General features: G+C 41.7%; 1 long non-coding RNA gene across 1 annotated transcript in view; it reads right to left on the bottom strand.

Moving 5' to 3' along the window:
- Nucleotides 1-3,529: 3,529 nt before the first annotated feature.
- Nucleotides 3,530-27,460, bottom strand: part of LOC132399548 (uncharacterized) — a 134,804-nt gene continuing 110,873 nt past the window's right edge. The window contains exons 3-4 of the long non-coding RNA XR_009514020.1: nt 8,942-9,058; nt 3,530-3,864 (exon numbers count right to left, since the gene is read on the bottom strand). This is a non-coding gene — a long non-coding RNA (uncharacterized LOC132399548). The remainder of the gene's footprint in view (nt 3,865-8,941; nt 9,059-27,460) is intronic.

The following is a 27,460-nucleotide window of genomic DNA, read 5'->3' as shown; positions in this document are numbered from 1 at the left end:
CCACCAGATGGGCAGAATTCATCTCTCTAGCATCGATGATAGCTCCAGACATGGCTCAGGCATTCATCAGCACCTGAGTGGCACCCTAACTGATGTTTCCTCGGAGCATAGTCCCCAATTTACACCAGACCCATGGGTTGTAATGACCCGGAATCTCAGCACGAGGCTACATCGCACCGCAGTCCAATGGCCTATGCGAGCAGTTTCACTGCTCCTTAAAAGCTGTTCCGAAGACTTCCTTGACTGACGAGTGTGGGCATGATTGTCTCCCATGGGTCCTGCTGGGGCTCAGGACTTATCATGCCCCTGGTATCACGACATAACCATACTCCACCCATGAAACATAGGACCCGGGCCGACAGCTCATCGAAGCTCTGGATAGGCTCACAATACTGGTTTTGGTGAATTCTTGCGAGATGGTGTAGGGTGATATAAGGGGTGGAAACATACATAATTGACAACCACTAAAATTGAGTTGGGGTTCACTTTCAGAGGCTGGTCTGACACGATGGCATAGTGATGTTAAGTTTTTTTTTACCACTGTTTTTGTACTGTTTTGGTTAGCGATAAAGGAGTTGTTATGGTTTCCCTTAAACATAAAACACCTCTGCCATTTTATTTATAAAAGCTTACACCAGTCCTCATCGATGGGTCAGCAGTGGAACGGATGAACAGCTTCAAGTTTCTGGGTGTCAAAATCTTCGAAGCTCTATCCTGGACCTAAAATATTGATGCAATTATGAAGAAAGCACACCAATGGCTAAATCGCATTAGTTGTTCAAGGAGGTTTGGTATGCTACAAAAGACGTTAGCTTATTCCCACAGATGTACCACAGACAGCATTTGGACTGGTTGCATCACCATCTGGTGTAGAGGCACCAATCCACAGCATCAGAAAAAGCTACAGAGGGCTGTTAGCACAGCCAGCTCTATCAGGGGCACTAACCCCCTAAACATTGAGCACTTCTTCAACAGACGCTACCTCAAGAAGGCAGCATCCATTATTAAGGGCCCTCACTGTCCAGGACGTGCCCTCTTCTCATTTCTACCACCAGGAAGGAAGTATAAAAGCCTAAAGATGCTTCGTTCACATTTTAGGAACAGCCTCTTCCCTTCCATCATCAGATTTTTAAATGGACCATGGACCAGTAAACACTACCACACATTTTACCCCCTTTTTGTATGACTGTTTTTATATTTCTTATTGTAACATAGTAATTTTCAATGTGTTGCACTTCACTGCTGTCACAAAACAACGAATTTCAACGTCAATGATAAAAAACTTGACTCTAACTCTAGGCCTTAGGTTCAATTGTGGCCTTGGATGCTACCTGTGTGGAATTTACATTTTCTCACCATAACCGCATAGATTTCGGTCAGGAGCTCTGGTTTCCTTCCACTTCTAAAAGACTTGCTAGTAGGCTCATTGCTTATTCTAAATTACAACTTAATGTAGGTAAGAGATAAAGGAATCAAAGGGGAATTGATGGGTATCTGAGAGAAATTTATTAACAGCGAATTAGGCAGAAGGGCTGTGGAACAGATGGAAATGCTGTACAGGAGTTGGCATAGATCAAATGGACCAAGTATTCCCTTTCTATGTTGTTAAGATGTGATTCATGGTTGTAACTCAGACAATGCTAGGACACTTGTAGAATATCCCTAAGTATGTTTTAAAATCAGGGTTTGGTGAGACTGGCATACAAGGTGTCCACCTCCTCCTCTCTCGTGAGAATAATGAGAATTGGGAACATCTTGGATGCTGCGTGTCCTTTCTGATGAAGGCTGCCTTCTTGAAGCATTGCCCCTTGAAAGTATCCTCAATGGAGAAAAAGGTTTTACCCATGATGGAGCTGGCCAAGTCTGCTACACTCTGCAGCCTCTTGTGATCTCATACATTGGAACCTCCGAACCGGACTGTGACAAAATCAGTCAGAATGTTCTCCACCATACATCTACCAAGAGTCTTTGATGACCTAACTGATCTCAAACTCCTAGGAGAGACACTGTCATGCCTTCCTTGTGATTGCATCAATGTGTTGGGCCCAGGACAGATTCTTTGAGATGCTGATACCCAGGAACTTGAAGCTGCTCAGTTTTTCCTCTGCTGACCCGTCACTGTGACCTGGTGTGTTTTCCTGACTTCCTGAATCTCACAATCAATTCCTTGCTGACGTGAACAGTGAGGTTGTTGTTGTGGCACCACTCAACCAGCCAAAGTATCTCACCCCTATACAATGTCATGTCATCGTTTGGTATTTTACCAACAGTGGTGCCATCTCAAAATTTATGGATGGTGTTTGAGCTACACAGTAGAGGGAGAGAGTGTAGAATGGTGGACGAAAGAAGCATCTTTGAAGTGCGACTTTGTTGATAGTCAGGGAGGAGGACATTCTCTTCATATTTTTAATACTTTTCTCTGCTCTTTTGGTTTGCCTTTTTCTCAGTTTCTTAACATTAAAAAACACTGTTAATCAACTTTTCACACATTGTGAAGCCATTTGTTTGAATCAGCTGCTCATTCAGGACTTAGAACCTTACTTTCAATAGTTGGAAGGAGCTGGAATAACAGAGCACAGCCTGTGCCAGACTGCCTTTGTATTGCTCACTGTGACATCGTCAGCCTAGCAACCCCTTTACAGCCATTACATTGCTTTCTGCCAGCTTCTCACTGGATAGCAGTGATATTTTATTGGCTGTTTTGTGACTTTTATCCAAGTCTTTCAGTGCTCTAAAAATATAGGGTCCATTGTAGATGCTCCCATAAAATATTGACATTTATAACCTTTGTGAGTAACACTTTGAATTTAAGTTTGTAAAAGCATTTGTTTTTCATCAGCTGTCACTGTCATTTTTTTTTACAAATCCTGACTAAGACTTGTTAGCAGAGGTCAAATGATTAGCTTCTTGCTGAAGTGGTAAATCAGAATAATTTCAGCTAACTCAATATTTTACCGGCTTAATTGCCAATGAATATAACTCACTATGTGGGAACAAAGCTGATACTGAAACAACAAGATACCATGTACATACTATTTGCAGATGGTTACCTAGAAATCTGCTTCAAGTTCTCAGGAAGATAAAGTAGTTAATTAAAAATTCATTTGTGCCAAATTTGATTTACTTTAAGATAACTTACATTTACTACATGTTCAAAAACAGAAAAGCAGGATGAACTGGAGTAAGTGAAATTTATTTAACCTTTAATTTCTATGAGAAATAATCTATCTTAAAGCATCTTAATTTTAATTCCTAATAATGCTTATTTAAAACAAAAAGCAAACAGCTTTAGTAAGAGGTCAGAGCAAATCTTAAATCTCACTTGCAATAAATCATCTTGAACTCATAACAAAATTTCTCCATTTCTAAATTGAAAATGTATACTTTTGTTTCCATTTTTATTTCCATATGAGAAAGAATAATTAGAGTTTGAAAGATTCCTTCTCGATTCCTCTTCCCTCTCATCGTAACCCTTACAGAAGGCAATTATAAGTAGCAAGTAAGATTATACACATTGTAAACTAGATTTGAAGAATTACGAGTCTGACAGAATAATAGTACCTTACATAATAAAAATTCATAGTGGAGAATAGGAAACCCAGATAGTTGCAAATAGGGCAGAGTTAAGATATTGACAGAGGGTGGCTCCTTTGAGCTCATCTGTGAAACAGCTTAATTTTTTCCCTTTAATGTCTTTTATTTTCCTTTCAAGTGGATGGGGTTCTGTTGGAATCCTTGTTCTACAGCTGGACTCAGACTGCAGTTCCTCACAGCTGTGGTTCCCGCTCCAAGAGCTTATCGACCAACAACTTTTCGATATGCCCAGGATACGGCCTGGAAGATGCGTGCCCTTGGGATAAGGCCCTGTGAATGTATGAACAAACATGCCGGTGTAACAACCAAGACATTGCAGAAGAAATAGAACATCATGAACAGCAGCTCAGCTTTTGGATTTCTTTCTTCTCCTTCTCCCTCTCCCTCTCCCTTTCCCTCTCCCTCTCTCTCTCTCCCTCCCTCCTTGAAATAATAGCGACACAACAGACTGTCACATCAATCATATTTAATGATTTGTATTGTGTCACTGTGGAAAAGGGGCAACAACTCTGTGTCCCTTGGTAGGGAGAGAGAGAGCCTGTGGCAAGTTGAATTGTCAGGTGAACAATCAGATTTTGTTAGATGCAGATCATTGGGGCTTTGCCATTGCTTGCTTGATGGCTGGTGGGTGCAGATGCTTCCTGCTACAGTAAATGGGGTAGGGGTATGGGGTAATTGGTTGATGCTTTGCTGCTGCTAGGTCATGGGGAGGAGAGGGGGCTTTAGGGTTCTAATGTTTTACTGTTATTCATTCTTTGGGGCTCTCTTCTGTTTTCGTGGATGTCTGTGAAGAGCAAGAATTTCAGGTTTGAAAGCTGTGTACATTCTCTGATATTAAATGGAACTATTGAACCATTTAGTCTGGGAGAAAGGCATTATGGATGGGGATCCTGGATGTTCAGAGTTCACAAACATCCTGTGATGCTTTCCTCATCATTCTGAGTTTCAAGATCTCTGAGTTTCCATCCACACTGCAACAGAAAAAAGCAGGAAATACATGGACAACTCTAGTATTAGAGGAGGGGAAGGAATTTTGGAAAGAGTTATCCTGGAGTGGACATTTGGTATCCTGTCATGCCCAGAGGAGACAAGTAGAGTTATGGAAGTAAGACTTAAAGGAAATGACATCAGCACATCTTTTAAGAAGGTGAGAACCCTCACAATGCATTGGGCCCTTATGGTGTACCTGATAGGACTCTGAAAGCATGAGTCTGTGAAGACCATAAGACCAAAAGACCATAAGACATAGGAGCAGAATTAGGCCATCTGGCCCATTGAGCCTACTCCACTATTCAATCATGGCTGATCCTTTTATCTATCTCCTCTTCAACCCCAGTTCCCGTCCTTCTCCCCGTAACCTCTGATGCCATGTCTAATCAAAAAACTATCAATCTCTGCCTTAAATACACCCAACAACCTGGCCACAGCTGTGTGTGACAACAAATTCTACAAATTCACCATCCTTTGGCTAAAGAAATTTCTCTGCATCTTTGTTTTGAAAGGGCGCCCCTCTATTCTGAGATTGTGCCCTCTTGTGCTAGACTCTCCCACCATGGGAAGCATCCTTACCACATTGACTCTGTCTAGTCCTTTCAACATTGAAAAGGTTTCAATGAGATCTGCCCTCATCCCTCTAAATTCAAGCAAATACAGACTCAGAGCCATCAAACGTTCCTTGTATGATAACCCTTTCACTCCTGGAATCATCCTCGTGAACCTCCTCTGGACCCTCTCCAATGCCAGCACATCTTTTCTAAGATGAGAGGCCCAAAACTGTTCACAATACTCAAGGTGAGGCCTCACCAGTGCCTTATAAAACCTCAGCATCACATCTTTGCTCTTGTATTCTAGATCTCTTGAAATGAGTACTAACATGGCAGCAACTGGCAGGAGTGTTCAAGGACCTCTCTCATTGCTGCACGTGGAGGTTCCCACCTGCTTCAAAAAGGCGACAATCATACCAGTCCACAGGAAGAGCAGGGTGAGCTGCCTCAATGACAATTGCCCAGTGGCACTCACATCTACTGTGGTGAAGAACTTTGAGAGGTTGGTTATGGCTAGAATAAACTCTTGCAAGGAGTTGCAAATACAGACTCAGAGCCACCCTGCTGCAATTTGCCTATCACCACAATAGGTCTACAGTGAATGCAATCTCACTGGCTCTCCACTTGGCCTTGGATCACCTATGTCAGACTAGTATTTACTGACCACAGCTCAGCATTCAACACAATCACACCCTCAATTCTAATCAAAAAGCTTCAAAACTGGTCCTCTGCAACTTGATTTCCTCTCCATGAGACCACAGTCCATGAGGATCCGAATAACATCTCCTCGCTGGCCATCACCGTTGGCACACCTCAAGGATGTGTGCTTAGCCCACTACTCTACTCTCTCTACAACTACGGCTGTCTAGCTAGGCACAGCTCAAATGCCATCTATAAATTTGCCGATGACACAACTGTTGTTGGCAGAATTTCAGCTGGTGACGAGGAGGCATACAGGAGCAAGATAGATCCGCTGGTTGAGTGGTGTTGCAGCAACAACCCTACACTCAACGTCAGAAAGACCAAGGAAATGATTGTGGGTTTTGGGTTAGGGAAGTCGAGGAAACACACACAAGTCCTCATCAATGGATCAGAAGTGGAAGGGCAGAACAGTTTCAAGTTCCTGGGTGTCAACAACTCTGCAAATCTATCCTGGGCCTAACAAATTGATGCAATTATAAAGAAGGCCCAACAGCAGCTATATTTCATTAGGAGTTTGAGGAGAATTGGTATGTCACCAGAGGCACTTGCAAATTTCTACAGATGTACCAGGGAGAGCGGTCTAACTGGTTGCATCACTATGTGGTACAGACAAAAAGCTGAAAAATGCTGTAAACTCAGCCAGTGCCATCATGGGCAATAGCCTCCTCATTATTGAGGTGATGCCTCAGAAATGCAGCATCCTTCATTAAGGACCCCCAGCACCCAGGACATGCCGTCTTTTCATTACTACCACCAAGCAGCAAGTTTAGGAACCTAAAGACATTTAGGAACATTTCAGGAACAGCTTCTTCCCCTCTGCCATCAGATTTCTCAATGGACAATGAACCCATGGACAACACCTCACTGTTTTCCCTATTCTTTTTTGCATTACTTATTTAATTTATTTTATATGTACTTGCTATTGTAATTCATAGTTACTATGTATTGCAATGTACTGCTGCTGCATGACATATGCTGGTGATATTAAACCTGATTCTAATTCTGATTCTTGCTGCAAATTAGCTGTTATATTCCCTGAACAAAGTACAAGACTGTGAATAAGAGTAAATTAGTTGAATGCCTGTTGCAATAGTAATGCACAGCCTTGCTATAATTGTTCAATGAAGATCCCAACTCCAGAGAGGATGCTGTTATGCCTGCGCCCTTCCATTCAGTATCTGTTCAAATAGGAACTCTGCGGATTTGAGCATGGTTGGTCTTGGGTCTATTTTATGTTTCTACCCATTCCAAGTCCTCCCATTTTCAGGATTAAACTTTCCCTGTACTAAAATGGCATTGAAGTGTTTGTTGTTGAAGCATCAACCATCACATTTTGTCATTTTAACTGTCAACTCTACAGAACATCTTTGCTCCCACTTTCCCATCTTTCTAGTCAAGACCCAAATTGAAGACCATTGTCCAGTTCACTCACACAAAAAAGTTAGGGTTTTTTTTCGCCTTTTTTAAAGGGAAGACAATGGAATAAATAGTCGTAAGCTCCAGGGCTGGATTATTGTCAGGGTTCTCAGGTGAAAGATACCTGTCTTAAAAAGTCCCTGAGGTTGGCATAGGGGTTTTTTAGTTCAGCAAATCTGAAAGGGCAGTAGTTTCCAATACCAAGTTTAGCAACAGAATCTAAGTAACATTGATGTTTCTTGGAGGTTTAGCGATTGGTAGGTGGACCTCAGCACTAGTTCTGCCCAGCACTGGAGAGGAAGGCAGGTATAGTGGAGATTTTGATGTCAGGGTGGGGTTACAGGAGGGATTGGAAGGTTTTGTGGTGGAGGGAACTGAAAATCATTTCTGAGTTTATGCACTATTTGCAGATGTTGTGCTGTGGTATGGATGTAGAGTTTTCTGGAAGAGTTTGCACTTCAACCATGATTATCCCTGTGAATAATGGACAGAAAGCCCTCCACCAGCATTACCACTTAGAAAATATAAGGTCATAGTCAATTTCCAGTTCTTCTGCTCTGATCTCACAAGAATTACATGAAATTTAACTAGAAATATTAACATTTTTTGCCTTGAAATTAGAAGTTATTAAGTGAAAATCATTTGCAATTTGTTTTATACTGCATATACAAAGTTCAAAGTAAAAGTTATTATCAGAGTACATACATGTCACCTCATACAACCCTAAGATTTTTTTTCTGAGGGCATACTTAGCAAATCTATAGAACTGTAATGGTAACCTGTAAACATCAGAAACTGTTAACTGTAAGCAAACTGTAAAGCAAATATAAATGAATAGCAATAAATAACAAGCATGACATAACAATATAACAGAGTCCTTAAATGAGCGTAGCTCCCTGCTTTTGTTTAAGAGCTTGATGGTTGAGGAGTAGTGATTGTTCTTGAACCTGGGGTGTGAGTCCTGAGGCAATCATACCATCTACCTGATGGCAGCAGCGATAAACGAGCATGGCCTGGGTGGTGAGGGTCTTTGATATGGTTTCTGTTTTTCTATGGCGACGTATCATTTAGATGTGCTCAAAGGTTAAGAGGGTGTTGCCAATGATGTGCTGGGGTGAATCCACTACCTTTTGTAGGACTTTCCACTGAAAGGCATTATATAATATACAGTATAATAGCACATTGTATGCTATTTAAGTCATGTCAGAATTCCATATTTATGTAAACTATATAAGCCCACTATGTATCAAGAGAATATCCAGGAATAAATACATAAAGAGAAACCATGTGTGCAAATTTCTTGAATATTCACCCAGATAATTATTTTGTCAGACTTTTGCCACATAGTTAAATACAGCACAGGTAGAAATTATTTATTACTGGCACATCAGCTCGGTCTCTCCCTTATTAGAGAAATTTAGAGAAATTAATTCTTCTATCTGATTTGGCAAATTTCCAAGAGCATACTTATTTTTAAAGTTTTGTTTAATTGTATAGATTCTGAAGAATTCTACTCATTCTCTTAAAGACCAAGTGTAAGACTGGTAAGCAAAGTGAGGTTTTAAAATGAAAACATATTTTAAATGAAATTGTTGATGTGTTAATGATCACAATTAGGCAGTATCAATATTTTGTGCAGTACTCTCTCTGCTAAATTATGGGGAAGTGAATGCAATGAATGTCACCTCATGGTGCTGTAGCCGCAGAGTGCCAGTCTGTAACCAAGTCGTCCATTATGGCATTTGGCATTCTCCCGAGCTGGAGCAAAAACTTCAGTTCAGTAAAAGGGAACCCAAAGTGTTCTGCGATTTTCAAAAATACAAAATGAATAACATTTAATAATTCTGTAAGAGTCCATTTAAAGTAAAAATAAATTATTCACCACATATACAATATTCTTTTAAGTATGCCTGTGTTACTAAGCAACTTTCATTGGTTGCCACAGTAATTACAACAATTTGCTGTCGTTACACACCAACTTTTTCTTTAAGATGCTAATTAAGGCTATTTTACTTGGTTGTGAAATGTTTCAATTCCTGGGTTTTATGTGCTCTTAGCAAAATGCACTCTACAAATTTGCTCTACTGTTACCACTGATACCAGAGTTGGCATCAAAAGTAAATTTTTAATAAGCCAATTTGAAAGGGAAGCATTTGCAAAGCTTGGTTTGGATTACTTTAAGAAGCACATACTAATTGGTTGAAAGGTTGTGTTATAGACTCCATGCAGGCAAGCATTGCAATTAACTGTACCCAATATTATTCACAGTCTAGACTGGTTTTCACATTGCCCTATATTTATTTGCATAAAACACAGGAAATAATAGCAGCACAGCTTTACTTTCACACAGATCTTCATCAATCTCTCCATGGGGTAATGAAGGTTTCAGTCACATGCTGAATTTCTGGGATTAATTTGAGCAATAATATAAAAAGAATATCAAATCCACATTATATTCCAATTTTTGAAATATGAAGACATGTATAATGGTTACCTTGACTAAGATTGTGGCCTAGAAATGACTGCTAAAAATGCTGTTTTAAAATGCACTATCCAAACATCATTTTCACTACTCTTACAATAATTCATTTCATTCTCCCACATTCCCATCGACACTTCTATATTCTGTCACATTGGGGACATTTACAGAAGCAAGTAATCTATATACCTGCACATTTTTCGAATCTGGGAATAAACCAGATCACCTGTGGGGAGGATACAGATGGTCACAAGGAAAACATGCAAAGTCCACACAGACGGCACTGGACATCAGGACTGAACCCGAATCACTGCAGATGGTGGCCCTGCTAGCTCAAGTATTTTTTTGCTTTCTCCACCTATAAATAATCTTCCCAACTTGAATTAAGCAGTACTAAGTTACAATGTAATTTTTAAAAATACAAAGATTATACCATGTTCTTGCCACCTGCCCGACACAACTTTCTCTAGCATCCCCCCAATATACAAGTGAGTTATTTTACGAAATTTAAACAGACCTTTTCTGAATGTGCTTTCCTGCACTTCAACTTCTCTCATCCACAACTGCCAGGGTACCTGTAATGTAAACTCCCTAGATTAAACGTTGAATCACTGCTGCTGTCTCAGAGCTGATGGTGTGAAAGCCATGAATTATTCCCACTTCAGTTGCATATTCCTGAGATTCAAGGGACTGAGTTGGAAGAGGGGTTAAGTAGGTGTTGGAGCTTTATTCAATGGAGAGTAGGTGAACAAGGGACCTGGTAAGAGTGTATAAAATAATGAAGGACATAGAGAAAGTGAACACACTGGGCACCTGAGGGTGAAGCAGACCTGTTTTGGCTCTCTGTGACTCTGCAGTCTGTCAAGTGTGATGTGTGATCACCCACACATGTAACAGTTTAACGGATTTATAAAACTATGCTTACCAAACCAAGGAGCTGATTGTGGACTTCAGAAAGGGTAGGAGGAGGGAACACAAACAAAACCTGATAGAGGGATCACAAACCAATGCTCACAGAGGGATCAGAAGTGGAGAGAGTGAGCAGTTTCAAGTTCCTGGTGTCAAGATCTCTGAGGATCTAACCTGGTCCCAACTTATCAATGCAGCTATGAAGAAGGCAAGACAGCAGCTGTATTTCATTAGGATTTTGAGAAGATTTGGTTTGTCACCTAAGACACTCGAAAACTTCTACACATTCTGATAGGCTGCATCACTATCACAGTGATGGTGGGTGGGGGCTACAGGACAGGATCAAAAGAAGCTACAGAAACTTGTAAAATTAGTCAACTCCATCTTCTGTAGTATACAAGACATAGTCAAGGAGCAGTGCCTTAGAAAGGCAAGTCCGTTATTAATGACCCCCATCACCTAGAACATGCCCTCTTCTCATTGTTACCATCAGGAAGGAGGCACACACTCAGCAATTCAGGAACAGCTTCTTCCCCTTTGCCATCTGATTCCTAAAATGACACTAAACCAATGAACACTAGCTAACTTTTATTATTTCTGTTCTTGCACTATTTTTAATTTAACTATTTAATATACACATATTGATACATATACATATATTGATTTACTTTTTATATTATCATGTATTACATTATACTACTGCCGCTAAGTTAACAAATTTCACAACATATGCCAGTGATATTAACCCTGATTCTGATTCTATGCTATGATCAGCACATGATCCACTCTTAGTCATTCTTACAGTTATAACGTTTGGAAGCAGCTTTCCAAGTCTGTGTTGACAATCAAGCACCTTCTTGCAAATTCCTACGCCATTCCCATTTTATTCTCCCAAAATTCACGATAACTCCTCACAGATTCTACCACAGACTCAGGAAAATTGTTAATGGTCAATTAACCTACCAACCCTTGAGCTAGACCAATGTGCATCTGGGTGTTGGACTTCCTAACGAATGGACCTCAGATTGTCAGGATGCACAGCCGTCCTCCCTGCCCATCTTCTCCAGAAAGGTGCCCCCAGGCAGCACAGCCAGACGCTTGAGAAAACACATTTCAAGTTTGTCGATGACAGTGGTGTTGCTCATCACCAACAATGATGAGACGGCCTACAGAGGAAATGGAAGAGCTAGAGGTCTGGTGCCTGGCAAATAACCTCTTCTTTAATATTAAGGAGACAAAGGAGCTGGTTTTTGGTTTCATAACTCACACCTGTGTTTACTTAGCAGGTAAACAAGCAGCATAGCAAGCAGTTTCAAACTCCTAGAAGTGCCCACCACACACAACCTCTCATGGTCCCAGAAAACATCTTACACAATCAAGAAATTTCACCAATGTCTCTACTTTCTCAGGAGGTGGCAGAGAGCTGATTTTGCACATCTATACTTGGTTCATTCTACAGATTCTCAGTAGGGAGCATCCTGACAAACTGCATCACTGCCTAGTATGGGAGCCTCACTGTGTTAGACAGGGCAGCTCTACAATGGTAATCAAACTGTCCAGTACAACACTGGCACCAGCCTATCAACTATCATGGACATGCGTACAGGAAGGTGCCGGAAAAGAGTCAGCAACGTCAAAAAAGATCCCACATACCCTGCTCATGGACTCTCTGTTGCATTCCCATCAGAGCGGAGGCTACGTAGCGTCCACGCCAGGACCACCAGACCCAAAAACAAGTCAAAAGGCTGATCAAAACCTCCACCCACTAACTCCACCACTACTTTATTTCCTGTTAGTCACTTTACATCCAGCCAAACATCACCTTATGTCTATGTAGGAACCATAGAACCATCTATTTATTGTCTGTGTTGTGTTTGTGTTGTGCATATTCACTCTGGGTTAAGGTAATTTGTCAAGTGGGTTTGGGCAGCTGCTAAAATAAACAGATATAGTCACCTGTTCAGCTACTTGGTGGCATAGAGAGGGGGAGAGTAGGAAGTGTGTACTTTAGTTGTCTGCTCATCTTTGTTTGAATTTGATTCAATTACACTCATCTTGCTGGTTGCTTTTACATGAATTATCGAAGGCTCAAATGAGTTTATTATTGGTTTGTAATAAAGGATTAAATATACCTTTTTTACTTGGATTAATTCAGCTATTGGAAGCATGTCTTACAGTGGGATACTCCACCTAGCCTCTCAGAAACTTTTAGTTTGTTTTCAAGTAGACACTACAGTATATAAGCTACCTTATATATTTATATTGATTGTGTGTTTATTGTTATTATTGTTATTCTTTTGTATATTTGTGCTGCATGGGATCCAGAGTGACATTTATTTTGTCCTCTTTACACTACTGTACAAGAAACGACATGAAACAACCTTGAAGCTTGAATCTTGAATCTTGAGAGAAAGAAAAAATCTGCTGGAGGAACTCGGTGGGTTGGGTGGCATCTACAGGTGGTGGTGATGGGGGTAGGGATGGTGGTTGGGGCAGGGCGGTGGTAGAGGGTGGGGAAGAATTGTTAACGTTTTGGGTCAAAACCCTGAACCAAATCCTTGGAGAGAGTTCTGTACCCCGATCAAATAAATACATTGGATTACTATTGACACCAGTACTGAGGCATAATGAATAATTTGTCTTAATAATCTCTATATAGACCAATTCATTACAATGGTGCAGTGAAGAAGTACTAGATAAAACATTAACAGAATGAAGGATGAATTGCAACAGTTACAGAGGAAATGTAGAGCAGGTAACAGTAAGGTGCAAGGTCACAACAAAGTACAGTAGATCATGAGGTCAAGTGTCCACCTTATCATACTAGGGGAAAATTCAGCAGTCTTATAGCAGTGGGGCAATAGATATTCGAGCCTGGCAGTACATGCTTTCAGGCTTTTGTATCTTCTGCCTTATGAGACGAGGAATAAGAGAGAATGTCCAGGTGGGTAGATTCTTTGATTATGCTGACTGCTTTACTGAGGTAGTGAGGAGTGTAGACAGAGTCCATGGAGGGGAGGCTGGTTTCTGTGATGTGCTGAGCTGTGTACACAACTCCCTGCAGTTTTTTGCAGTCAATGGCAGAGCAGTTGTCATACCAAGCTGTGATGTATCCAGCTAGAATAATCTTGTATTTGTCTTGAAGTCAATGATCAGCTCTCTTGCTTTGCAGATACAGAGGGAAAGGGTGTTGTCATGACACCATATCACTAAGCTCTCTATCCTACTCCAGTATTCAGCTCATCACTATATGAGATACAGCTCAAAGTAGTGGTATCATCTGCAAATTTATAGATGAAGTTAGAGCAGAATTTGTGGGGGGGTGGTGGTGAGGATGCAATCTTGTGGAGCACCAGTGTGAGAATAATTGCGGCAGAGATGTTGCAGTCTATCCTTACTGATTGTGATCTGTTGGTCAGGGCATCAATGATCCAGTTGCAAGGGGAGCCGTTGAGAGCCTGCTTTAGAAGTCTGGAAGTCCTGATGAAGGGTCTCGGCCCCAAACATTGACTGTTTACTCTGTTCCATAGATGCTGCATGGCCTGCTGAGTTCCTGCAGCATTTTGTGCGTGTAGCTTAGAAGTTTGGAGTCAGCTTTACAGTATTGAAGACAGAGCTACAGTTAATAATAGGCTCTCAAATTATCTGAAACTATTCTAGAGATTTTACCTTGTGTATTAAACAAGATTTATAATGGCTTCACCTTCACTTTCTATTTAGAGAAGTATTTTGTCTCCAATATTCATAGACATTTCTTACTAAGTACTGTATAGATTATTTTAATGTGTTACCTTTCTGTCTGTACTATAGTACTATGCATCCCCATTATGTTTCTGTTCAGATAGCTGCCCTCAGTCATTTCCAATCTGGTCTCCTATAGATAGCTTTCTTGGGACTATTGGAGCCACTCAGTCTCATTACCAGTCTGATCATCTTACTTTATTGAAAGCTGAATCATCCTGCCCTATTTCTACTTGAGTAACAGAGCAGTTTGGGGCTGAAACAATAAGAGACCCTTGAGAGCTGACTCCCCTATTTCTGCGCTTCTTCAATCTCTTCAAAGGCAAACTAAGCAAACGTTTTCTGTATTGAGGTGAACCTGAAATGAACAAGCTGATTGTGCAATTAGATGACCTTACAGAACACTGGTGAAGGCTGAATTATTAATTCATTCAGTACAAATTAACCAGACATAAATCAAAGTCAAACCTGCTAAACTTTTCATGTCAGTATTTCATCTGTGCTGAATTTTTTAAAAATAATTTATTATTCTATCCTGAACTTTAATCTTCTTATAGTTTTTGCTATTTTCTTTAAAATATTCTATTTCAAAATTTCTCACGAGTAATTTACCTCTTGCTGCTCTCCACTAGAAGAGAACCAAAGATAGTACAACAAATTGCAGTGAGGTGTTTTTATGACATTAAAGGCATTCTGCTAAATTGCTCATTATTTCACAATGGTAATGGTATTACCATTCCTGCCTTGCATTTAGAGATCCTCCTGTTTCAGTTTAAGGAAATGCCTGCACAGTGCAGCAACAAAAGCATAGCATCTTGGCTAAGAATATATGCACATACACCTATTGACATTCAGTCAAATACAGAGAATGGGGTGGAGGTTGTCAATTAGTGTACTTAAAGCCAATGGTATTTTCAAAATTTGCGCTGCACGCTTCAATCAGTACTTTGGTATAACCTTGCACAGTTTAACATAAAGTTACAAGAGTGAAACAAACTCACTTTTTTAAAGGTGTCAAGGAATAAACAACGGTTAGTTGTGGGTAACACACACACAAAGTGTTGGAGGAACTCAACAAGTCAGGCAGCATCTACAGAATTTCTCTTGTTTACTATTAATTGCTGGTGATTTCTCTGGCTGCTAGTACAATTAATACACATACACTAATACACATCAGACGTTTTAACATATTTGAATATGGGTGTTTTTTTTGCTTTTGTCATTTCAAATATTGTGCTACAAAGATTCCTTCCTTTGAGTGGCCTTCTGGGATTTCCACTGGGGTTGACATCTGAATGGGAGAGTGAGGAGAAATCACACAGAACAGGATATGCTGCCAGAATAGGAAGGGGGAGGTATGAGATAGGAGCAATGATGGATGTCTGAAGCAGAATATAATAACTTCGTTGGAAAGAAATTATTATACCTCAAATTCAATCAAGAGGCATTTTTTTCAAAAAAATGCCAGAAAATTTCTGCAGCTCATGAAAAACAGATTTAATGTTCCAGGTTTCTTCATTTGAACTGTGAAAGAGTGAAAACTAAAGCTAGTTTAGAACAACACAGCTTATTAATGTCAAGGTGATCATAACTCTCTGATTTTCTACGTCAGCTTGCTTTGAATTTTCTGCTGGAGAAATAAACAATGTTGCATGGTTTACAGTGTACCTCTATATAAAACAGCTCTTTGAATCTCGCCAAAATTCTGAAGAAAATGAAACATTTCCACTTCATTGCCTCTTGCCAGAAACAAGGAGGCAAGTTCAAGCATGAGAGGTTAAATAGAATACAACATTCTCCCACTGTGTCGCACACCACTGAATGCACGCACACTCCCTGTGATCTTGTCCATCTTCAAAAACAAATTGCTTTCACTCCTACTGTATGTAGCTGCTGTCTGATTACCGACAACACACCGTCAGCTGAATTCCCTTTATCCTGGCAGCAATTATGGGATTCTGTGTGAACTTCTTTTCCGCCTGTACCTGAACCAGAGGAGGACGCGAGGCCTGTTACTAGCTGACAATGATTACGCCTTTGTGGTTCTTGAGTGCAGTCAACAAACCACACTCAAATAGACCGATGCTGCCACAGCGAGCGCCACTGATCACACCACTAACGTTCTCTTTTCATTCTGTTGCTATATGAACTGTTTTGGATTGTAGAGGACAGGGACATGAGGAGAAGGGGAAAGAGGATGAAAGGAGTGTTTTTTTTTTCTGCCCAGGCACAAGGTGGGGGTGATCAGTGAGCTATACCAGTATCCACAGCGTGACCCTGTGCCACCCATCCCATATTTCTTACACTTCCTCTACCGCTGCCAACAAACAAGAAACATCGTTCAGGCTATCGCGAAGAAACCTCTGCCCAGCTACCACCAGCATATCACCTGCAGCAGCAGGGGACCTGAAACATTCGGCCACTGTGATACGACCCATCAAGAATGCCTACCATTCCATTGTTCGACCACTTTTTGACAAATCTGATCATCTGGCTGTACTCCTCCTACCTGCATTTAGATTGAGATGAAACAGCAAGTAGCCAAAGGTAACAACAAAGAGGTGGTCATGGGAGGCAGACATGTGACAATGGAGCTGCTTCAAGCTGGTGGACTAGGCCATGCTCAAGGACTTATCAGGGGAATGAATGAATCTGCCACGGTTATCGGGAACTTTTAGACACTCATGTGACTGAGCGCATCTCTTCAAAACTATTCACAGTCTTCCCCAACAGCTTTACAATCTGCTGAGAGCTAGGTCAGTGGTGTTTAGGATTGGCGATCCAGGAAATTTTGGACCTCTGGAAAGCTATCTCTCATACAAAGTGGCAATTCCAGACTAAACTTGAATCCTAGGGGATGTTTGAGAACTGTGGCAGGACTTGAATGCATCACCTCTTGCAAAATAAAACTAAGCAACATAAATGACAACGAGGTTTCACTGTCAGATGAGCTCAATGCCTTTCATTCTTGCTTTGACCGACAGAACTTTGTGGGCCGAGCGACCTGTATTGTGCTGTAGGTTTTCTAACATGGGGGCACCTTCATGAACAACGACAGCCCCCTATGACCATGTGATCTTAGTCTCTGAGGCCAACACGAGCGCAGCCACGGAAAGCATCAGGCCCAGATGGCGTACTTGGCCAAGAACTGAAGACATATGCTAAACAATTAGCTGCAGTGTTTACAGACATCTTCAACCACCCACTTCAACAGTCTGAGGTACTCACCTGCTACAATCTGGCATCAACTATATCAGCGCCCAAACAAGAACATGGTCACCTGCCTCAATGACTATCAGCCAGTAACACCTACATCCACTGTGTTGGAGTGATACAAGAGGTTGGCCATAAAGCATATCAACTACTGCCTGGAGAGCAACCTGGAACCATTTCAATTTGCCTACTGTCACAACAGATCAACAGCAGATGCCATTTCATTGGCTCTTCACTCAGCTCTGAGACAGCTGAACACCGAAGATGCATAAGACAGAATGTTCTGCATTGATTACAACTGAGCAACCCCTCAAAGCTCATCACTATGCTCCAAACCCTGAGTGTCTGTACTTCATTGTGCAACTGGAGCCTCGTTTTCTTCATTGGCAGACCCCAGGTAGTACTGATTGGCAACAAAATCTCCTCCATTGTCACCATCTGTACTCTCTGTATGGAAGGAAACTCAACTTCAAACTCCTGGTGTCTCAGCCCCTCCTTTTGCAACTGATTTCTTGACTTCCTGACGAATAGACCTCAATTAGTAAGGGTGGACAGCAATGAATATCCTTAACACTAGTACCCTACAAGGTTGTACCCTCAGCCCACTACTCTCTGTATGCATGGCTAGAATCTGCTCTAACTCCTCAGAGTCTATTGAACAGTATCCTAGGGCAATAAGATTCTCTTTTGACCTCAGAGTCTACCTGGTTATGGCCTTGTACCTTATTGTCTGCCTGCACTGCACTGTCTCTGTAATTGCAGCACTTCATTCTTATTGTTTTACCTTGAACTACCTCAATATACTGGAGTAATAAAATAATTAGTCTGGTTATTATACTGTACCTTGATGCATGTGGCACTCTGCTGGACTGGTGTGTGATGAAGGCCCTGCCCTCTGCTGGGCTGGTGTGTAATCCCTTCTCCAGTTCTGTATCCCTTTTGCCAATCAACTTTCTAGCTCTTACCTTCATCCCTCCCCCTCCTGCCTTCTCCTATCATTTTAGATCTCCCCTTCCCACTTTCAGACCTCTTACTATCTCTTCTTTCAGTTAGTCCTGATGAAGGTTCTTGGCCCAAAACGTTTACCGTGCTTCTTCCTATAGATGCTGCCTGGCCTGTTGCGTTCCACCAGCATTTTGTGTGTGTTGCTTGAAGAGAATATAGTTTGTTTTCTACCCGGACATCTACTTACATTTCTCATTAACAGAGGAAGATTAACATGTCTGAACAGTGTGTGAATAGTCCTGCATACAGCCTCCCACTCTCCCCTTTGGTCACACCACTAATTCCGTTCAGCAGTAGAGGAAATGCAGCTCAGTTCCCATGACAGCTTTTTGTAAGCTACATACTCAGTCCCATTCCATCCTGCACTCCTCCTTGCCCCATTACCCTGCAAATTATTTTTCTTCATATTATTCTCTAATTCGAATTTTAAAGTTGCCATCACTTGTACAGTGTACTTGCACCCAATGACTTGGCCTCCAAAGCCCCTCAGTCAATGAATTCCAAGGATTCACCACTCACTGGCTAAAGAAATTCTTCATCTCCATTTTAAATGGACATCCCTCTACTCTGAGGCTGTGCCCTCTGGTCCGATATTCTCCCACTATAGGAAACGTCCTCTCCACATCCACTTAGTCAAGGCCTTTCAACATTTGAAGGTTTTCAATGAGAACCCTTCTCATTCTTCTGAATTCCAGTGAGTACAAGCCCAGAGCTATCAATTGGTGCCCATAAGGCAAACCTTTCACCTTCTTAAAAACCCTTTCTAATGTCAGCACATGCTTCCTTAGATAATGGACCCTATACTGCTCACAGTACTCCAAGTGAGGCCTTACTAATGCCTTATAAAGCCTTAACGTTACACCCTTGCTTTTTATATTTTAGTCCTCTTGAAATGAATGCTAACATCACATTTGTCTTCCTCACCACCAACTCAACCAGCAAATTAACCTTTAGGGAATCCTGCAAGTTGACTCATGTCCCTTCACACTTTGGATTTTTGAATTTTTTTCTCCATTTAGGAAATGGACTATGCATTAACTTCTTCTACCAAAATGTATGACCAAACCCTTCCTGACACTGTATTCCATCTGCCACTTCTTTCCCTGTTCTCCTAATGTCTAAATCTTTCTGCTTTCTCGACACTAGCAGCCCCTCAACGTGTCTGCATATCATTTGCAAACATCAATTCCATCATACAAATGTAGTATAATGATATAAAAAGTAGTGGTCCCTACGCAGACTCCTGTGAAACACCACTAGTCACCAACAGCAAACCAGAAAAGGCTGCCTTTATTCCCATTATTTGCCTCCTGCAAATCAGCCAATGCTCTATCCATACTAGTATTTTCTTGTAATATGATGGGCTCTTATCTTGCTAAGCAGCCCCATGTGTAGCACCTTGTCAAAGGCCTTCAGAAAATCCAAGTTCACGACTTCCACCAATTCTTTTTTGTCTATCCTGCTTGTTATTTCCTGAAAGAATTCCAACAAATTCATTAGGCAAGATTTTTCCTTAAAAAAACAATGCTGAATTTTGCCTATTTTATCATGTGCCTCCTTACACTTTCCAACATTGTATTTCATTTTCCACTTCTTTGCCCATTCCCCTAAACTATCTAAGTCTCTCTGCCAGCTCTCTGTATCCTCAACACTACCTGCTCCTCCACCTATCTTTGTATTATCGGCAAATTTAGCCATAAATCCATTAATCCCATAGTCTAAATCATTGACATACATCGTAAAAAGCAGCAGTCCTAACACTGACCCCTGTGGAACTCCACTGGTAACCGGCAGCCGGCCAGAATAGGATCCCTTTATTCCTACTCTGTTTTCTGCCGATCAGCCAATTTCATGTGCGGCATCTTATCAAAGGCCTTCTGAAAATCCTAGTACACCACATCTACTGCATCTCTTTTGTCTGCCTTTCTTGTAATTTCCTCAAAAAAATTCAGTAGGTTAGTCAGGCACGATTTTCTTTTCAAGAAACCATGCTGGCTTTGGCCTATCTTGTCATGTGCCTCCAGGTATTCCGTAATCTCATCCCTAACAATCGATTCCAATGATTTCCCAACCACTGATGTCAGGCTAAAAGGTCTATAGTTTCCTTTCTTCTGCCTCCCATCCTTCTAAATAGTGGTGCAAAATTTGCAATTTTCCAATCATCTGGTACAAAGCCAGAATCTACTGATTCTTGAAAAATCATTGTTAATGCCTCCGCAATCTCTCCAGCTACTTTCTTCAGAACCTGAGGGTGCATTCCATCAGGTCCAGGAGATTTATTCACCCTCAGACTATTAAGCTTCCTGAGCACCTTCTCAGTTGTAATTTTCACTGCACATACTTCACTTCCCTGACTCTCTTGAATGTCTGGTTTACTGCAGATGTCTTCCACTGTGAAGACTGATGCAAAATACACATTCAGTTCCTCTGCCATCTTTGAGTCTCTCATTACAATATCTCCAGTGTTATTTTCTATTAGTTCTATATCTACCCTCGACTCTCTTTTACCCTTTATATACTTAAAAAAGCTTTTAGTATCTTCTTTGATATTAGTCACCAGCTTCTTTTCATAATTCATCTTTTCCTTCCTAATGACCTTCTTAGTTTCCTTCTGCAAGTTTTTAAAAGCTTCCCAATCCCCTATCTTCCCACTAGCTGTGGCTTCCTTGTATGCCCTCTCTTTTGCTTTTACTTTGGCTCTGACTTCATTTGTCAGCCACAGTGGTGTCCTTCTTCCAATTGAAAACAACATCTTATTTGGAATATATCTATCTTGCACTTTCCTCATTTTTCACAGAAACTCCAGCCATTGTTGTTCTGCTGTCTTCCTGCTAGTGTCCCTTTCCAGTCAACTTTGGCCAGTTCCCCTCTCATGCTATTGTAATTTCCTTTATTCCACTGAAATACCGACACATTGGAATTTAGTTTCTCCTTCTCAGATTTCAAAGTGAACATGATCATATTGTGATCACTATTCCCTAAGGGTTCCTTAACCTTAAGCTCTCTGATCACCACCAAATCATTGCAAAATACCCAATCCAGCACAGCCAATCCCTTAATGGGCTAAACAACAAGCTGTTCTAAAAAGCAATCCCTTAGACATTCTACAAATTCTCTCTCTTGACATCCAGTACCGGCCTGGTTTTCCCAATCCACTTTCATGTTAAAATCTTCAACAGTATCATGAAGTCATAGTACAAGGTCTCATGGTGACATCCATGGTCTAAACACTGACACCAACTAGACATGATCATCATCAGGCGCTCTTTCATCAACTCTGTACTAATCACCTGCTCATACCACATTGCAGACTGCGATACGGATCATGCTTTAATATGCTGCAAGATCAAACTACGTCTGAAGAAAATCCACCACTCCAAACAACTGGAAAACCTCGCACCAACACAACAGTCAGAAAAGGTTGATCAGTTTGCTGAGTCAGTACAGGGTGCTGTGACTACCTCCTCACTAGGAGATACTGCAACAGAACAATGGTCATACCTTTGTGATACCATCCACAAATCGGCACTCTCTATCTTTGGAAGAAAGACCACAAAGAGCAGTGACTGGTTTGAGGCAAAGTCCAACATCATGACTCCTGTCATCGAACCCAAGCGTGCAGCTCTCACCATCCGACCAAACACTCCAGGCACTTCGAGCTGCTAGAAGCAAAGTGCAAGGCAGTGCGCAAATGAGTACTGGCTCCAGGTCAGTGAGGACATTCAGACAGCAACTGTGACAGGCAACATCAGATCAGTGTATGATGGCATCAAGAAGGCTCTTGGCCCATTGCAGAGAAAGACAGCACCCCTGAAGTCATCCAGCAATGAGATAATCACCAATAAAAGCAAGCAGATGGAACGCTGGGTAGAACACTACTCTGAGCTCTACTCGAGAAAAAATGTTGTTGTTAACTCAGACATTGATGCCATTGATTGTCTACCTGTCATGGATGAACTCGACTCTGTACCAACCATTGAGGACCTCAGCAAGGCAATTGACAATCTGACCCCAGGGAAACCTCTTGGCAATGATGGGATTCCTCCAGACCCGATCAAACACAGCAAGATCTTACTCCTCCAACCTTTACATAAGGTCCTCTGTCAGTGTGGAAGGAAGGAGCCATACCACAGGATATGCGCGACTCCAAAATCATCACTTTGTACAAGAACAAGGGTGATAGGAGCGACTGCAACAACTACAGGGGTATCCCCCTCCTGAGTATTGTCAGCAAAGCCTTTGCTCGTGTAGCTCTGGTATGTCTACAAACTCTGGCAGAACACAAGGAGGCCAACTGTCGACATGATTTTCTCACTCTGTCAACTCCAGGAAAAGTGCAGGGAAAAACAGAAGCCCCTCTATGTTGCTTTCATCGACTTGACCAAGGCATTTGACCTTGTAAGCAGGGATGGGCTCTTTCAAATTCTCCTCAAGGTCGGCTGTCCCCTGAAACTCCAAAGTATCATCAAGTCATTCCACGATGACATGAGGGCTACTGTTCAGTACGATGGCAGCTCAACAGAACCCTTCACTATTCGTAGTGGAGTCAAACAAGGATGCGTGTTGGCCCCAACATTATTTGGCATCTTCTTCTTTATGCTATTTGTAACACCCTGGGTCGCCTCAGGCTCGCTCAGCTCGTTCTTGTCTAGGGGGAGCAGCCTTCGGCCCCGCCAAACTGGGTAATCAGCTGGTGTGGATGCTGTGTGATGTCCCCGCCTTGCCCAAAACCAGACAGTACACCATATGCGATTAAATGAGTACAATTTATAAAGGTTACTATAACTAAGTGATTAATAACGATACAGTATATATGAAGAGAAAATTAAAGAAAAGGCACCAAACTTATCAAAGTCCAAACCACTTCGTGCACAACCGTTGGAGCTCAATTACTGAAGTCTTCTGGCCACCATTCGATCCCCTCCGAACTCGACTCGCAGCTCAGGACCCTCCGAACTCCTCGACTCTCCAAACAGCTCAGGACCCTCCGAGTGGTCAACCAAGCACATCTAGCTTCATCCCCCCCCCCCCCCCCGAAGAATCTCCCGGCCTCGGACTCCCCTTTGGGGTCCGATCCTCGCCCAGCTTAGAGCATTGCGTCCACTCTCTCGACCCCCTCGCGCCGATCTGCCCAAAAGCCCGTCAACAAAAGCTTACAGACTCAGAAGAAAGAACATTAATCCCCATTTGGTTTACAAAGGAATACCATTCTCGTTATCAGTAAATTAGCATTCCTGCTAGTTAACAAAAGGAAACCCTTTCCCAACAGTAACAAAGAAAAAAAAGAAACCCCCTTTACACATTGAAGCACACATTTGGGACATCAACAGAAGGCATCTACATGCACACCAGGTCTGATGGAAAACAAATGTCCTTGCCCAGAACATAGTGGAGCCACCAGTCATTACCATCGACAATTACAATCTAGAAGTGGTCCACGAGTTCACATACTTGGGGTCGACCATTAGTGACACTCTCTCCCTCGATGCTGGTATCAATAGCTGTATCGGCAAAACAACATCGATCCTTGCTCAACTCTCCTCGTCTATTTCTTATGCTGCATGCATTCAAATACCTACAAGGTTTTAAACCTTCCAATCCTATGTCACCTGTTTCTAAGGATTTGATTTCACTTTTTACCAAAAGAGCCAGCTCATATTCTTTCCTGACCTGCCTGTCCTTTTGATCCAATGTGTATCCTTGGATGTTAAACTTCCAGCTATAATTTTCCTTCAGCTACATCTGAGTGATACCCACAACATCATGCAAATTGCAGTCTCTAACTGTGCTACAAGTTCATCTGCCTCATTCCATGTACTGCATGCATTCAAATATAACACCTTCAGTCCCGTATTCATCATCCTTTTTGATTTTGTCCCCCTTTTACTTTGGACCTCATTTCATTGACTGCAATTTTGCCCTATCATTAGCCTATCCTCACTACACACTGCCTCGGTTTGTAAACCACTGCCCTTCTTCAGCCCTATCACTTTGGTTCCCACCTCCCTGCTAAATTACTTTAAACCCTCTCCAACAGCTCTAGAAAACCTACTTGCAAAGATATTGATGCTCTTCTGGCTCATATATAACCCGAGCCTTTTGTACAGGTCATTCCCTCCCCAGAAGATATCCCAACAACTGAGAAATATGAACCCCTGCCCCCTGCACCATTTTCTCAGCCACATATATTTGCCAGATGCTCCTAATCTTACTCTAACTGGCACATGGCACAGGTAGCAATCCAAACATAACTACCCTGGAGGTCTTGCTTTTCAGCTTTCCCCCTGGCTCCCTAAAATCCCTCTTCAGGACCTCCTCACCTTTCCTACCAAAGATGTTGGTGCCAATACATACCAAGTTTTCTGGGTGCCCAGCCTACCCCTTTAGATTGCCATGAACCTAAGCCGAGACCTCCCTGACCCTGCAATCTGGGAGAGAACATACCATCTGGGTGTCTCTATCATGCCCACAGTATCTTGTCTCTATTCCTCTAACTATGGAATCTCCTTTAAATACTTCAGTCATTAGCACCTCTCTTCTCTGCTGAGCTGCAGTGCCAGAAATCTGGATGCTGTAGGTCCTCCTGGTAGGCCATCCATCTCAACAGTATCCAAAACAGTACACTTATTATTAAGTTTCCTGCGTCCTTCAACCTAGAGGTGATTACCTCCCTGTAGCTCTTATCTATCATTTCCTCCTTCTCCTGTTTGAGCCGATTGTCATCAATCTACAGCTTCAGTCCCTTAACGCATTCTCTGAGGAGCTGCTTTTCAGTTTATCTGGTGCAGATGTGATTATCCAGGAGACTGAATATCTCTCAGAATTCCTACATCTTACACAAAGAACATAACACTCCCCCTGGAGTCATTCTCACTGCTCTAACTGCGCTCCACAGATGAGAAATGAAGAATAAAGAAGAAGAAGAAACTTACTAGATAATAACCTGTGGAGCCTATTGAGCCAAAGCCTCCTCACTCTTCCACTGACCCACTCTCACAATGGCCGTTCCACTTGCCCCGCCTTACTTTTATTCCCCCTTGCTAATGAATCCCATTTACTGACTGGCTACAGTTCAAACTCCGAAAATGGCTGCAAAACACTGCTATTTGTTTTTGCAGGGTTGTTGATGACCCACATCAACTCCTTCCTGAGGAGCAACTTGGATCCGCTTCAATTTGCCTACCAGCACAACAGGTCCACAGCAGATGCCATTTCATTGATTTTTCATTCAACCCTGGAATATCTAGACAGCAAAGGTGCATACTGTACTTCAGGATGCTCTTTACTAACTGCAGCTCAGTACTCAATGCTATCTCCCCTCAAAACTAATCAATAAGATTCAAGACATTGGCTCAATACCTCCTGGTACAATTTGATCCTTGATTTTCTCACTTGCAGATCCCAGTCAGTTTAGATTTGCAATAACATCTTCTTCTCAGTCTCTCTCAGCACAGGACCAAGGAGATGATTATTAACTTCAGGAAGTGGAAGAGGTCCATGAGCCAATCCTCATCAGGGAATCAAAAGTGGAGAGATTAGCAACTTTAGATTCCTCAGTGTTATCAATTCAGAGGACCTGTCCTGGGCTCAGCGCATAAATGCACTTACAAAGAAAGCATGCAAGCACCCCTACTTTCTTAGAAGTTTGCAAAGGTTCGACATGACATCTAATACTTTGACAAACTTCAAATAGATGTGTAGAGGAATGTATGTTAACTGGTTACATCACAGTCTGGTATGGAAACACAAATACCCTTGAACAGAAAATACTAAAACAAGTAGTGGATATGGCCCAGTCCATCATGGGTAAAGCCACCACCCAGTAACTCATTTTAGCACATCTACATGGAACACCATTGCAGGAAAACTGCATCCATCATCAGAGTGACCCACCGCCCAGGCTAAGTTGCCCTCTCACTACTGCCATTAGGAAGAAGGTACAGGAGCCACAGGATTCACACCACAATTGTTCAAGAACAATTATTACCCCTCAACCATTGGGCTTTAGAACCACTGACGATAACTTTATTCAACCTCACTTGCACAATCATTGAACTGTTCACACAACCTATGGACTTACTTTCAGGGACTCTTCATCTCATATTCTCAATATTTATTGCTCATTTATTTAATATTGTTTTTTTTTCTTTTGTAATTGCACAGTTTATTGTCTTTTGCACATTGTTTTTGTCCACTCTGTTGAGTGCAGTCTTTCTTGGATCTTATAATGGTTCTTGGATTTACTGAGTATTCCCGCAAGAAAACAAATCTCAGGGCTTTACATGGTGACATATATGTACTTAGATAATAAATTTACTTTAAACTTTGAACTCTGTTTATTTGGGTGATCTTGGCATTAGCGCTTAAGCAGGGGAGTTAAGGATTAACAGTAGGGGAGATAAAATACAATATCTTGCTATTGCTATTGGGATTCAGATCTTTATTATTATTTTCCACTGGGATGTTGATATTGTCAGCAGATTTGATGTTAATGAATGTCATTAATTAGCTCTTGATAAGAAAGGGATGAGTCACTTACTCGGACAGTGGTATTGTAGTAATTTTCCGTGATGTTAAAACAAGCTGCTCTGGCAATGTAATCCAAGGTGGACACTGGAACAGATGTTTATTTGCAGGTCAGAATGGTGATCAACTCTGAGGGCACTTTGAAAATCAGAGTAGCAGAACAATTGCTGAACTTTTCCATTAGCTGGCAGAGGCTGCTGAGGAAGCCTTGGAGATTTCCTGCCATCCAAACTGATGCCAAAGTGTATCAGAATGCACAGCCGTGAATATATAGTTCGGGTCAAATTTAGCAAGGTTCCTTAAAATGCATGAAGTCAAATCTCTTCAATCT

The sequence above is a fragment of the Hypanus sabinus genome, chromosome 1 (assembly GCF_030144855.1).
Source record: "Hypanus sabinus isolate sHypSab1 chromosome 1, sHypSab1.hap1, whole genome shotgun sequence".
NCBI classification, from domain to species: Eukaryota; Metazoa; Chordata; class Chondrichthyes; order Myliobatiformes; family Dasyatidae; genus Hypanus; species Hypanus sabinus.
Note: the sequence above shows the minus strand (reverse complement) of the source record. Positions and strands in the feature narration are given on the sequence as shown.